We start from the raw sequence: 15,188 nt of genomic DNA, 5'->3' as shown, positions 1-15,188 counted from the left end.
CGCGCATTTGGCTCTAGGACGGCCTTAGAAACTCTAAGGGCCTATAGCCAGGCATCGTATAAGCTGAAAAGAAAACAACATCAAGAAAACAACATGCTCGTTTCAGAGAGAGTGACCTGAGAGGATTTGATTGACCTGGGGACAGAGTTGATGTGGAAGGATCACCGATGTTGATTGCCCCTGTGGGGAAGAAAAATCTAGTAGATTTGTCATTAGAGCAGACAAGACATTGAGAATGCCAGGCATCCCGTACTTGCTTCTTAATTACGGCACGGCTACAATTTTTTGGTAACAAAAGTTGCGGAAGGTGTTGAAGATGGGAACAAGAAATGCAACAGCCCGCATAGGCTAGCTGAAGACCCTTAGCTTTAGAAGGATGACAGAAAAAGAGACGAATATTTTATCTGCGAGGGGCCAGTATGTCGACACAGAGCCTTTCTATTTCGGAGAGCATAGCACCGTAGCGTGTGAACCCAAAAGCGGAGTGATGATGAGTAATAATTTCAACCTGCCACCCATTTCGCACCGAGTGACTAGCCAAGGATAGTGCATGAAGAATAGACAGTTGCGTAGCACAATGTGAGTTGTTTGCGGTTGCTAAAGGGCCATTTGCGACGTCTAATACCTGTGTCTGTCCGGTTGAGATAAGACAGCAGTGAAATGAGTTGCCAGAGAAGGCAACATCAACAGAAACTCGGAGTACAGAGACTTCAGGTGAGTGTAACTGCTCTCCTCACGTAACCATACTGGGTGAAACGAGGGGATCCAAGGTGGCCAACAGTGGTTGAAGTGGCGCCTGGTTGAGTCACTTTTGAGAGGAGGGGAGGAGGATGGTAGAGTGCCAGCAAGCCATTTCAGTGAGGCGGCAGAGAAACGTCCTGTTGTGTCGGTGGAAAAACGGATATGGGTTATCTCCATTACCCGAAAATCTATAGGGAGGATATTTGCAAGGACGAAGGATCCTTCAGCAGAGACAGTTTTGAAGGCACAGTTTAGAGAGAGAGCAATGGAGCGCTGAAATGCATGAAGTTGCTTGATTCCTTTTTTGTGGATAGAAAAGGGGCCCAAACGGAATAACCGTAAAGCAAGATAAGTTCAACCGCAGAGAGGTAGATATATTTCAGACGCTTCCTATCATAGCCCCACGTAGACTTTAAACTAGACCGAAGTGCAAAAAACGTCCTTTGGGCTGCTTGCTGGAGATGTGAGAGTGTCATTTTAGGCGACAGTCAATCGTAAGGCCAAGAAAGAGGGTCTCTGCAGAAGAAAAAATTCTCAGGTCATTGATTGAGATGCTGAGGTGGGACAAATTGAAGAGTTTTTTGCATATGATCATAAAGATCAATTTTCTAGCGTTTAATGCAAGTTTGTTGACCAGGCACCGGCTGTTTACCCCATCGCACATGGACTGCAAATTACGGGTGGCTATTAGAGGATCTTTGTGATACGTCGCCACAGTCAGGTCGTCAGCGTAGCCAACTATCAGTGAAGGAAAGGAAAACTGGAGGCGCAGGGCATCGTCAACAAGAACCGACCAAAGAAATGGAGAGAGCACTCCACCTTGAGGGCAACCAAGGCCAACATGAAAAGAGGAGACAGTGTTATCTAAGGAGAGGATTGCAGTGCGACCAGAGAGAAAACAATAGATGAGTTGAATCAGGTAACTTGGACATTTACGGTCAGCAAGAGCAGAGATGATGGCAGGGTGCCATGCAGTGTCAAATGCACTTTTGATATCGAGAAAGGCGCAGGCTGTCACGCATTTGGCCTCTTTGGCTGCATCACAAAAGGAAATTAGAGAGTGCGTGGCCGTCTCTGTCGATTTACCCTGGGTGAAACCATGCTGGTTTGGGCTTAGCCATTGGGCTGTTGACGAATGCCAAAGAAATCTGTTCAAGACGAGCTTCTCGAGAATCTTAGCCAAAGTGTTGACAAGACTGATTGGGCGAACACTGCTCAATATGTCGTACGAGGGTTTGTTAGGTTTACCTATGATAGTGACCTTAGCAATTTTCCAGCAACTCGGAAAATGAGAGAGAAAGAAACAAGCGTTCATGATAACTAAAAGCTGCTGGGAAATTTGATTGTAGATTGAACTTATAATAGTCGAGGAGATACCATCAATCCCTGGGGCAGATTTAAGATTTAAGGAGGACATTGCATTTGCTAGTTCATCTTGTGAAATCGGGTCTGAGATGCTATCACTTATCGGAGAGGACGACGGAAAAAAGGAATCCACCCTCTCTTCCATTTGCTTATGGACCGTCGTGGATGGGCTAGGAAGGGGAAAAAAAATGCTCCACGCACTTCTTTAAAATTGCTGTGGGGTCAGAGATGACTGATCCCTCAATTGAAATATTGGACGGGAGACTGATGTTTGCAGATTTGTCAGATGCAACCCTAAAGGCAGAGAAAAGATCACTGCTGTTTAATTGAGAATCAGAGAGGCGATTCCAAGAAGTCAATTTTGCTTTACGAACTTCACGTTGATATGCCGATTTGAGAACCCTGAATGCCTGTCTGTTGGCATGCGAGCGCTGGACAGACCACAACTTGAAGGCTTGACGGCTTTTGTATCGAAGCGTCCAAAGATCCTTAGTCCACCAAAGCATGCTAGAAGCGGAGACAGTGCATTGGCTAGGGCATTTTGAGCTATTTGCAGCGGTAGAAATGACCGTAGTAAGTTCTACGACCATTTTGTCAATAGCTGAGGTGGACGTAGTAGGTTGAAATTCAAGATGTTTGACAGCTTTAGCGACTTTTGATTGGAATTTAGGAATGCATGTACGAGAAATATGTGGAACAGTAGTCAAAGAATGTGCGAAAATTTGGGCTGAGTAGGAACGAAACACTACAAAATAGATGTAGGGGTGGTCGGAGAAGGAGGGAATTGTTGGAAAGAACCAGCGAGAAGAGGTAATAGCGCTCCCTGCAAGCGAGATGTCAATAAACGAAGTGCCGGCAGGAACGAATTCAAGCTCGGCCAAAGGGCGGTTCAAAATGCAGAGGAAATGCTTAGCTATCAGTAGTTCGAGTTCAATGCCCCTACTGTTTGTCAGCTTGCTGTTCCAGACCTTGCTTAATGCATTGGAGTCGATCGCTATAATGGACAGCTTGGTGAAGAGGCAACTAAGATCTGAGTTGAGCTGCTCAGCAATATTGTGGATGGAGGGACGGAGGTACACGGAAATAAATCGAAAAGTACCCTGAGCAAGATGTAAGTCTACTGCTGCAATATGATTGTCGCAACTGTGATTAGTTTCCCGACAAGCCTTGGCTAAAGAAAGCTTGACCAGCACAGCTGCACCGTAAGCATGCTCTTTCGATAGAAGATGAAAAGCAACATAGCCAGGGGGGATGTTTATAATGGAGGGTGACAGCAGTCCTTTGGCAAAAGGTTCTTGAATAAGTACAACGTCTAGTGTATTTTCAACTATTACCTCAGCAATAGAAGCCGAGGCAACCCTTGAGTGGCGCAGATTTACCTGAAGGCATCTAAAATGTCTCTTTAACGAGCAAGGGGATCCAAGCATCAGCTTCTTTCCATTTTCCCCCTGTATCTTGCTACGGCTTTCATTTGCGAGGGACAAAATCGATCACCAGATTGGTGGGCATCGTCACAGTTAACACACTTTTTTGTCTGGCCATTACAGTCACGAGAAAGGTGGTCACCTGCGCATTTACCGCAGCTAGGGGAAGAAGCGCGGCAAGACACCTGTACATGCCCATACCCCTGACATTTAAAGCAACGTCGAACCTCGCGATCTAAGAAAACCTCAACAAGTCGAGCAGAAGTGTTGAAAACGTCAATCTCACCACCAGCCTGGGCATGATCTCTGGCTTCCTTGCAGTTGAACAGGACTTTAACATGACCTTTTTGTGAATTAGGTTTGGCAAAAAGTTGAGAGATAGAGTAAATTTTCCCCCTAAAACCATGGTCCCTTACCATCAGTTCCTCTTTCAAGCTGGGCAGGTAACTAAGATTCACAAAAAGAGCTACAGCTGGATAAAGTTTAGAAGGGCGTGAGACATAATTGAAAACATTGATACTGTCTGGTCCGGCTCTAGATTCCATGATTGTCTTCGCACGATCTAGGTCAGCTGGATCAGTGAGCAGGATGAAGATGTTGTTCTCTTTTTGTCTGACCGAAGCAGGAACTGGGCCACCTCCACTGGAGCCTAGAAGTTCTTCCACACCAACAAGAGAGATGCGTTCAGCAAGCTTGATAGATGAGGTAAATGTTGCTACAAGGACAGGTGCCTGGTGGCCTTTAACAGCTTGGGAGTACGAAAATTTGCCCATTAGGACAGGCTCCACCTGCGAAGGCTCGACCGGAGATACAGAGCGCTGTTTGATGTATCGAAGTGTCATCGAATCCGCAAACGCTAGTTTGAAATCCATCAGCTCAGCTTCCAGCTTCATGATACGAGTGTGTTGAGATTTGGCAAAATCTAGTGCGGCACGGAGTTTGGAGCTAATGGCTTCTTTGGGAAGAGTGTCTATCATGGAGAGCTCGGGGTCATCAGTGAGACTGGTGAAGTCTTCATGACGGAATTTATTTGCGTCAAACATAGTCTGATCTAGGCTAGAGTCGGGTGACAGTAAGCGTTTTGAGTTGGCTACAGGTTTAGGAGTTGAAAAGATCTCTGGGTCTCCACTAGCTGGGGTGGATTCTTGGTTGAAACTGCTGGCGATGAGGGAAGTATTCTTGCTATGGAATTTCTGAGATTCATGGAAGCACGGCTTGCTACAGAATTTAGAATCTTCCTTTCCTTGGTAGGGTTTGAAGCAGAAGACACAAATTTGTTTTGGTTGGGTTGTGGATTCTAGCATAGAGATTTTGCCACCGTCGCCCTGACTCATGTTGATACCTAAGCAAAGAGAACTTGGCACCATAATTAAAAAGGACTCTCGTAAAATACAAAATGGATGTCACCGAGAGCAGGAAATCTCCTCAAGCAGGATGAGACAAAAACTTGAGGAATAGGTGCAGATTACGAAAAATGGCTTGAAAATATGTTGGAGCGAGCAAAAACACTATGACAGACCGTCGTAGCAGACGGCTCTCTCATTACTATTTATATGTATATTCATATTTGTAAGGAATATATATATATAGTAATGCTATATAGTATATCCAATACATATCGAGTCTTCTGAGGCAGTTGAGGCCCAGATTGCGAATCTTACCTCTGCTTTATCCGCGAGCGCCTTTGCCGCCAGGGTTTCTGTTTCTCGACTCAAGTGTAGTAAAAACGTGGTGTGGTGGACTAAGGATCTCTGTGCCCTTCGTAGCAGAACTCGATCTCTCTACAAAGCCTGGTCAAAACATAGGAATGCTCAAAGCGAGCAGCTGTACCGGAGTAGCAAGTCGATGTATCAGCGGGAGCTAAGAGCTGCTGAGTGCAGAGCCTGGGATAAGGTCAGGAAGAGTGCAACCGATGGAGATGTTTTTCGTGTCCTATCAGACTTCAAGGGTAAATCTAAATCAATACCCTTACCATCTGAAATCCTAATCGATGGCGCTCCGTCAACTGATCCGATTGCGATAGCTGATGGCTACGCCCGGCATTTTTTTCCGGACGAACCTCCATCCGACACAGCTCACTTAGCAGTTGAAAATGAAGCTCTGGCCTCCGTTCACGCCCATCACGACGGTGTACCCCCTGTTATTACAGAATAGGAATTTGAATCCGCCGTACGCTCATTAAATCCAAAATCTGCTCAAGGAATAGATGACATATCAGCCGACCTACTACTTTTTAGCCTACCTTTAATCAAACCTTACCTCTCCGTAATCCTGAACGCCTGTATTCTCATGTGTTGTTTCGTGGAGAATTTCGAAGTTTGCAGTGATCGGCAAGCCCAACAAAGGCGACTATTCCTCCTTAAACAGCTACAGGCCAATTAGTTTGGCATCGAACCTGTCCAAAGGTAGTCCTAGGACGGTTAGTCTGGCTCGCCAATGCAGGTGACTGGATTAGCACTAATCAGCATGGTTTTAGAGAGAATAGGTCGACAGAAACAGCGGCGCACTCCCTGATCTCCTTCATCGAAGGCGCCTTTTCTGATAAAAAAGTATGCACCTCTGCCTCTCTTGACCTTAAGAGTGCCTTTGACTCCGCCTGGCATCCGGCCATAATTTCTGCTCTTGTCAAACGTGCCTGCCCGAATTACCTGATCAAAATCATTTATAGTTTTCTTTCTATTAGATTAGTGAGAGTCTCAATAAATGAGCACACCCTTAAAAGACGAGTTAATTTAGGATGCCCGCAAGGTGGGGTTCTCTCTCCATTTCTTTGGAATCTGCTCGTCGATGATCTTCTTCGATTTCCATTTAATTTCCCGGTTAAAATGATTGCATACGCCGATGACATCACAATTGTAACGGCTCACAAAGATGCTCAAGAAGACACAAAATCTGCAAACTGCTTGCGACGCAGTTGGAACGTGGTTTTCCAATAAAAAATTGTTTCTCAATGCTGTCAAAACAGTTTTTGTAATGTTCTACCGTAGGCAAGTCTCCTGGGACAATCTCTCCTTACTCAGAAAAGGGCCAGAATCTTGCCTTCACACTCCGCCTCCTTCCTTGGTTTTGTTGTGGATGCTCGTCTGAAATGGGATAAACACATCCAGAGCAAGTGTTTGTCTGCGACGAGGGCCATGATGGCGGTTAGCAGCTGCCTACGGCAGTTTCTTGGGTACGATAGCAGGTGATTGCGTTTCCTCTATTCTTCCACCGTAGAGCCCATTTTCGTATACGGTTGCTCTGTCTGGGCGTCCGTCCTGCGTACGAAGGCGGGAGTCAAAAAGATTCGCTCGTTTCAACGTATAATCTGTCGGGTGATAACACGCTCGTTTAAAACAGTCCCTACAGAATCTCTCATACTGCTATCCAACCTCCTTCCTCTCGATCTTCGCATTCTAGAAATATCCTCTTTTCGCCTATTCTCGCAATCCCCCGGCGAGTTTTTTACCAACTCATCTCGCAAATTCATCCTGCAGAGTCTGCAGTCTCCCCGACGCGTGCAAAGGTAACACGGTGGCTCGTGCCAGTCTCCCTCTCCTTGATCAACTTCCTCCATGGAGAATCATTCTGAATATTACCAACCTTTCATATGCGTCAATCGCTCTGCTACCAAACGCCCCTAACACCCTGCGCTCTTTCATACGTGTCTACCAGTACCGCGAGGCCACTGTGTTTTGTGCAGTTTTTTCGGACTCAATAGCGGTGATTAGTATATGAAACTTTTCGCTACCTTCCTCTGTCTCTTTCCGAGTTGGCCTCAGCGTCGCCGTCTCCGAAACAATCAGGATAATAACTGACCTCAAGCCTAAGTACAGCAACAGTGAGATCTACGTAGCCGAAAAGATGATAGCCCTCAATCCTGCCACTGCTCTTTTTCCGTAGGAGGCAAGCAATCTTGTTCTTTTGGTGTCGCTTGGTAGCTCCTGTCACATTTTCACTGCCACTAACTAAAACTCGCCGGGCCTCCTACTTGCTGGTTTCTGGGCCAAATCTCTTTCTCCGCGCTTAACACAAAACACTTCGCCGAACATCCTGAAGAAACAGATTTCGTCGTACGTCTCACGCGCATGGCATGAGGAATGGCTGTCCTTACCAACTAATCTCAGTGTCAAAGCTTTCTTCCCAGATGTGTAATCCGCCAAAATGCTTCTCAAAATTAAAACCAGTGCTCTCTCAACCCAGCTATTTACCGGCCACTGTCCTCTCAATTCCTACCAGCACCATTTCGGTTTCTCCTCATCTGCCTCCTGTCGCTGCGGTGCCTCTGATGAATCAGTTGTACACTACCTTTTTCAATGCCCTATCTACTACCTTTTCAGAAAGGAGCTAGCTGATTCACTATTAGCAAGCTAAATCCTGTGGCCCCCTCCTCTCTGTTTATTTCCAAAATCCCACCACTCCTGGAATGCGCTAATCCGTTATATACTTAGAACCAAGCGTTTTCTCTCCTAGGACTAATTTTTAAGCTAGGCCTCTTGAACCTCCATTTTACTTGTTTTTCCCCGTTTGCTTTGGTGAAGGGTCCAGGAATGCGTTTTCCTGCTGGCCACTTTCCCAGCCACCGGGTCCAGGGTCGCATTGTCAGTGCTTGCTGCTCCCATGGACAGACTGGTGCTGTGCCAATGATATGCCCCTACACTGTACTCTGCAGACCTGAACCTTCTTTTTGCAAAATTCTCTAGAGACCTATTGGCAACTTTTTAATGGTAGCCAGTTGTGATCCGTCACTGTTTTATCTCTCTGTCGCTTCTGTTCTATTTTTATTTCTCCTTCCCATCAGCTCTCCAGATCGGGGCTCTGGGAACTGCGGCTGGGGGCACCCGGGTGAGACTGTAGCTATGCCGGCGACCACCGGCTGGTGGTTTTGAAGGTTCAACCAAGCCGGACAGGTACACATAAAATCCCTCCCGTTCTCGCCACCGGCAGGCCCGTACTAGAGCCGTCAATAGGCCCAGTTTCCACACATTTGTAAAAATCTCCCATCTTTAACGTCCTTCTTCCCCATGTAAATATGTATAGCTATGTTCTCGGAAGCAATACACAGGGCAATACTCGGCCTCCGAGTCTACGACCTTTATATAAAAAATAAAATAAAATAGTAATGCTATAGAGCAGTTCTATATAGCAGTTGTATATAGCATTTATATATAGCAGTTCTTTTTAGTAGTTCTATATAGTACTTCTATGTTGTAGTTCTATATAGTAAATCTATATTGTAGTGCTATATAGCAGCACTATACAGTAGTATTATACAGCAGTACTATACAGTAGTACTATACAGTGAATAAATAAAGATTAGTAAATTAATATTATATAAATACTATATACAAGTACTATATAATACTATATACCGTGCTATGTATAGTATTGTATATACCATTACCATATACACTATATATCATGTACATATTTAAAATATATTAATTATTATATAATGATACGTGTACAATGCTCCATATAGCACTGTCTATAGTACAATGAGTCTGAACAGGAGCATTAGGGTGTCCCATTTTTCAGTTTTATTTTTTGTTTTTGATAATCATTGGGATTGGGGTGTCTTTTGGGACAAAAAAAATGTTCCCTAAAGATGAAAGCACCCAAAAATTTTTTACCCCCCCCCCCCACAATTGGAAAAACAGCAAAAAACTGGCTTTTTTAAATAAAAAAATTCAACCGCACAGTCAAAAATTTTAAAACCCATATCGATCATTTCACGTTTGCTTCTTTATTATGTAAGCTAAACCTGTGTCAAATTTGGATTGGAAATAATAAAATTAGGGTACCCAACAACGTTTACAACTTGGCAACCATGCCATATAAGGAAGGGGTTACGATTTTTGACGCTACTTGACATCACTTCTGTGACTCTGCGTTGACCTTTGTTTGAGTATTGACAGCGTCATGTAAGTGTTGTTTGCAATGGCAAAGAAAACGACTAGAAATTCAGTGAACGATTGGGTATTAGGCGTCCCGAGTGAAACTGACCTCTCATTAGGTGTGAGACTGCCGTTAAAAGGAGATGTAATGCGACGTTTTTTATGGAATTCGCATGGTTGGTGAGAACCGTACTAATCGTGAAATATTCAAAGAGATACTAAAGGAACTGAAATTGATTTGGGAAAGAGCAGGTATTCCCATTAACCCTGACAACAACTGCATAAGGCAGTTACTTTTAATTCACGATGCCTGGCTGAAAGTGAAGTCAACGGAGATTTCGAGACGAAATTCCGATAGGTTTCTTATTACTCTTGAAAAATTCCACCGATCGATGAATCAGTTGTGCGACTTATCACCATTTAATATAGAAGAAGAGCTTACAAATTCAAGAACTCCTAAGTGGCAAGAAGATATTGAGTTTTTGAAGGGACAGCGAAAATTTCCTCAAGTTGGTGTCATGGCTGGTGTTGATAGCAATTCAGCGAGAAGAGAAAAAAGTCGTCGGGCTCGTTCACGTAAAACCAACACTGAAAACCAAATGGATGGATCATCGACTGCCTCTGCAGAGTCAGAAATATCAATAGACAGCAGCTCATCGGGTGATGAATTTCGAACAAAAACACCACGACCATCTTCACTTGTTTTGGAAACCCTCACAAAAACCCTAAGTAAAGAAACTGGTTCAACTGCTGATAGAGTAAACTTGAGTGTCAGGTCTCATTTACTTTTGAAAGCATCTTTCATTAACGCTGGTGGCGCTGACATCAATCAAATGTCCCTTTCGAAAAGTGCTGTACATCGCCAGCGTAAACAAAATCGGGTTGAAACTGCCAACAGCATCAAAAATAATTTTCAAAAGCCACCATTCGCAGTCGTTCACTGGGACTCTAAGTTGATAAAGTAAGTTTAAAAGTGAGCCATTTCATCAATTCCTTTATTTATTTTATGGTATTAAGGTATCTTACGGGACAAAAGGCCAAAAGAGTTGCGGTATTGGTCAGCGGGAAGCCATTCATTACAGAACCAAAACTACTTGGTATTCCGGTTATCTCCCGCTCTACAGGAGGTGATCAAAGTGAAGCTGCAATTGATTTACTTAAGAACTGGAATTGCTTGGATGTTACGATTACGCTGGTATTCGACACTACCGCGTCTAACACTGGTCGATATAACGGGGCCGTGATTGGAATCGAGAAACATCTTAACAAATCCCTGTTGTCATCTGGTCTGTTGTGCGTGGTAATCTTGTACGTCATTCATCCAAGATTCAACTTCTTATTTATTTTGTCTATTTTATTGTCTACAGGAGCTCATCATCACGCGAGATTTATGGCATACGGCATATACTACCTGAAAATGCAACTGTTATCAGAAAAATTTCATATGTCTGTTGAAGAGCACCGTTATGTTAAGAGAATGGCAGACTTTGTTGCACTATTTTATACTGAAGCTTTCCTAAGATCAAGATTGGCGACAGTAGCACCAGCGTCGGACCTAAAATTCCTTTCGCATATGTTTCTTTACAAACAAGTAGATGAAATTGCAGCAATTAAGTCTACTTACAACCACCTATGGTATTTATGTGAGGAGCTGGTTATCTTTTCCATTTTCGATAGAGAATTACCTTCTGATTTAAGGCAACAGTTACTGAATAGGCTACTTGAATTTACCAGACCAAAGAGTTTTTTTACCCCGAAAACCACACTTTCCCACTTTTGATCTAAGTGTAATTGAATATCCAAGGCAACTTTTAGATTTCGTTGGGCCTCGGAGTTGGTTAGTTTTTGAGCTTTTAGGTTTGAAAAATGAATCCTTGGACTGGATGATGGTTCCTCTTTGCTATCGGGAAAAAACATTCGGGTATTCAAAAATAGAAGAGATAATTCGAGGCCTAGAAGTAGTCAACGACTGTGCGGAGCGCGCAGTTAAATTGATAACGGACTTCAAAGATGTGTGTGTTAATGTGGAGGAACAAAAGTATCTATTTCAAGTTATAGAAGATCATCGTAAGCATTTCAATGCTTTTACGTTTACGTTTGACGTTTGAATTGGCGAATAACATACAATACCAGTTTTTCTTCAAAGTGTTATAACTAATTCCTTTGGTGGGTACCCTAATTTTAATTAGGGGGTAAAAATTTTTGGGGGCTTTCATCTTTTGGGAACATTTTTTTTTGTCGCAAAAGACAACCCAATCCCAATGAACATCAAAAACAAAAAATAAAACTGAAAAATGGGACACCCTAAGGAGCATGTATAATGTTATATAGATATACATTATACAAGCACTATAGCCAATACTATATGTAAAATAACTATATTCAAGTACTGTATGTGATTATTCTATATCATTCTATATTATAATAATTTTTTATACCTGTTACACATAATAATTATTACTACATATTGTCGCGGTTATTGAGGCCCCATGGACTAGTTGTCACGTCCGGCGCTTCTGTATCGGCTATTGACCGCAACTCTACCCGAGATGTCCGGCAGTCTTGTCAGCAGATATTTCTCCCGGTAGCTGCTGTCTACGTTAGTGCATAAATACTTGTGTGTGTCCCTTGCTGCGGCCCCCAAGTCTAGTTGTAACTGTTTTTTAGTACTGTGTGTGTGTGTGAGCGCATCGACAGTGAATACAATCTTAATCGCTACTTGAGTCTCAGCATTATTCCTCCGTTCTACATGGTGGAGATGCAGAACTTGTGGTAAGTCTTTGCGCTGTTTCATTCTATTGTGATCTAGTTCTCTAGTAGAGGCGGAGGCTGTTAGGGGCTTCCGAAAGTCGTCGACCCAACTGGCCTACGCGCCTTAAATTGTTGGGGTACGAAGCCACAGCACCGGACGTGTGACGGGCGATTAGGGTACGATAGCGCGGGGACGGCCATAAGAATTTCTGGGGAGGTAGGTGGGACCTAGTGGTGATTAAGGGGGCGTAGAGGCGGACAGTGGTGCGCTGCAAGGCGGTAGATTACCGCCGGTACCGATTGAAAAATCGGGAGTTAGGACGAAGAGGGGTTCGTCGGGAAGCGACAGGTGGTCGTGGGTGACGATCTAGGGATCGTGGGTAGACGGAGTGTCATCCGTCAGGCAACGACGGTCGGTCGTCGGTGGGGGAGTAGGAGTTTCGTGCAGAAGGCGGTAGATGAGTGGGGATACTGGAAGAGGCAGGGGAAGACAGCGCCCTCGAGACGAATTTGGGCGATTTACGCCAAGGAGTGATCAGGCAATCTTAGGCAGTGCCAGCGGAATCCTCAGTCGTTTTGACGACGTTGTAGGGGAGCCGGGAGGATTAGCCGAGAGAGAAGACCGTTCAGGGGTTATAGCAAGGGAAAGTAATTTGGGACAACACCAGGCTAGTATTAGCGAGGAAGAAACTGTAGCGTGGCTGACGGCGAGGACAGCTCCGATTCGGAAAGCATTGAAGGTGGGTTAGAGTGGGATTTTGAGGCTTTTTGGCGCAGATCCTCGGTGGTAAGCGCTCGATTGCTACGCAGCAGGGCCGCCAGAAATTCTGTTGTAGCCGGGGTAGTCACACCCCTTAATCCCGTAGGGATGGCAGCCCAGATTAAATTCCAGACTCCCCACACATTCACCGGGCGGGATGGGAAGACGTAGTAAGTTGGATCCATCGCTACGAGAAGGTGGGGAGATACAACCGGTGGGGCGAAAACGAGCTAAGGGACCACATCGAGATGTCGTTAGAAGGGGCTGCGGGTAAATGGTATGTATGCATGGAGGCATCAGGCAACCTTCCCGCTGCGTGGTCAGACGCACAAGGGCCTCCGGTGGTCGCAGGAGTAAAATCAGCGCTGTTGACACAGTTTACGCCCGTAAACTATTTCATCAGGGTTGGGTAATGTCAGTCCAGACCCCTTTTTTTTGCCCTAGGTATTAAATGTCTGGATGTGTAGACTGTATTATGGGTAGACTCCCCTACCCCCCGGCTAAGTAGAACAATTTTTGCAATACAAAATAGTCTTTCCATTACTCGTTATTGTCATTATCGGGTCAGGTAATCGGGTAGCATATACCAAATTTTTTAAATCAGTATGCTAGCAACCTCTTAGTAAGTTGTTAGTGGATTATTGGATACGTTTCTGTTGGCGACGCGGGAGATCCGTGTTCAAAGCTTGTTTGAGTTTATAGTTTTCAAAGCAAATCTAGCTAATGAATGTAATTAAATAAATCTTTGATGAGATATATTATATTTAAAATTTTGAAAAAAGTATTTATATATGATTAATGATTATTTAATCTGTTAACAATTCAATATTTTCATGACCGGCATAATTATATAAACAATTATGTCAACCAAGTCTAGAACGTGGATCTCTCTAGTCGCCGACGGAAACGTATCCAATAATCCACTAACAACTTACTATATTGAAATATATATTAAATATTGAAACACCAAATTATTTTAATTTGGTGTTTCAATATTCTACCGATTACCCAACCCGATAATGACAATAACGAGTAATGGAAAGACTCTATTATGTATTGCAAAAATGGTTCTACTTAGCCGGGGGGTAGGGGAGTCTACCGATAATACAGTCTACACTTTTTCCAGACATTTAATACCTAGGGCAAAAAAAAGTGTCTGGACTGACATTACCCAACCCCCTTTATGATGATTTTGCGCCAAAACCGCCCTACCTCTCCTTAAAAAGGTAAACAATTAATATTTTCTACCCACAGATGGCTTTTTCAAAATAAATCGGGGTTCACCTTTTTGTGCAGGATACTGTACACAATATTTCACACAATAATATTTATTGGTTTTAGATTTTTTTACCTTTCACTACGCTTAGAAGATTTGCTAGTCTTTCACGCTCCGACTCCAAAGAAGTAATTTTCTGGAAATGGAGATATTTTGTCAATAGGAAAAAGAGCTATTAATTTAATAAGTGTTTATCTTACATCGTCAGAGGCTGCCTTTTGCACCAGTAAGGCTTCTTCTAGCAGCTTTACCTTGTCTTTGAGGCTAGAGTTCTCCTCTGCAAGGACCTCTGGTCTTATTTTCCACTCCTAAATAGGGGCTCACAAATTTCAAGAATAAATGTATTAAACAAATGAAAAAGAAGAAAAAGTTACCTCACTCGTGTCAGCAACAATGATTTCCTCATCAGTGGCTGCTCGCACACTAACACTTTTGTCAGTGACTTCCTGCGACTCATCTACGATGAGAGGCTGGGGAGACATTGAAGAATCCTCTTCCTGGGTTACTGAAAAAGAGTCGTTTGTTACTGGATCCATAACCTAATAGATATACAATAAATAAATTAATTTTATATAACTTATGATAAGAATTCAGTAACCTTTGAAGGACTAGGTGTCTTCGACACTTGTAAATGAGGCGGATTAGTGCCTTTGCACTTTCTTTTCGGCCTTGAATACATTGTACTTTAAATTAATATACAGTACCCACCAAACGATTAGGTACACACCCGTTTTTTTAGTGCATTCTTATGGCGCTACGGGTCTCAGGAAAACTTAAATATCTTTTTACTGGTAAGGACTATTTTTTTTCTTTTTTCCTCTATCAGAAGAGAAAGTGCTCTAAAAGTTATCTTAACATGAACAAATTGTAGGAGTTACACCCAGGGCGCTAAAGTATCGTTCACATGATTAGGTACACCACTTTTTTCCCCATAAACGCCTGTTAATACCGGCGTTTCCAAAAATATAAATAAAATACTTCAAAACATCCTTAAA

At 43.4% G+C, this 15,188-nt stretch overlaps 2 pseudogenes; both read left to right on the top strand.

Annotated features, from left to right (window-relative positions):
* The first annotated feature begins 5,083 nt into the window (after positions 1–5,083).
* On the top strand, positions 5,084–5,912 carry LOC116923930 (annotated as a pseudogene).
* Positions 5,913–10,823: 4,911 nt separating this feature from the next.
* On the top strand, positions 10,824–11,514 carry LOC116930515 (annotated as a pseudogene).
* The last annotated feature ends 3,674 nt before the right edge of the window (positions 11,515–15,188 follow it).

The sequence above is a fragment of the Daphnia magna genome, linkage group LG9, assembly GCF_020631705.1.
Source record: "Daphnia magna isolate NIES linkage group LG9, ASM2063170v1.1, whole genome shotgun sequence".
Classification (NCBI taxonomy): Eukaryota; Metazoa; Arthropoda; class Branchiopoda; order Diplostraca; family Daphniidae; genus Daphnia; species Daphnia magna.
Note: the sequence above shows the minus strand (reverse complement) of the source record. Positions and strands in the feature narration are given on the sequence as shown.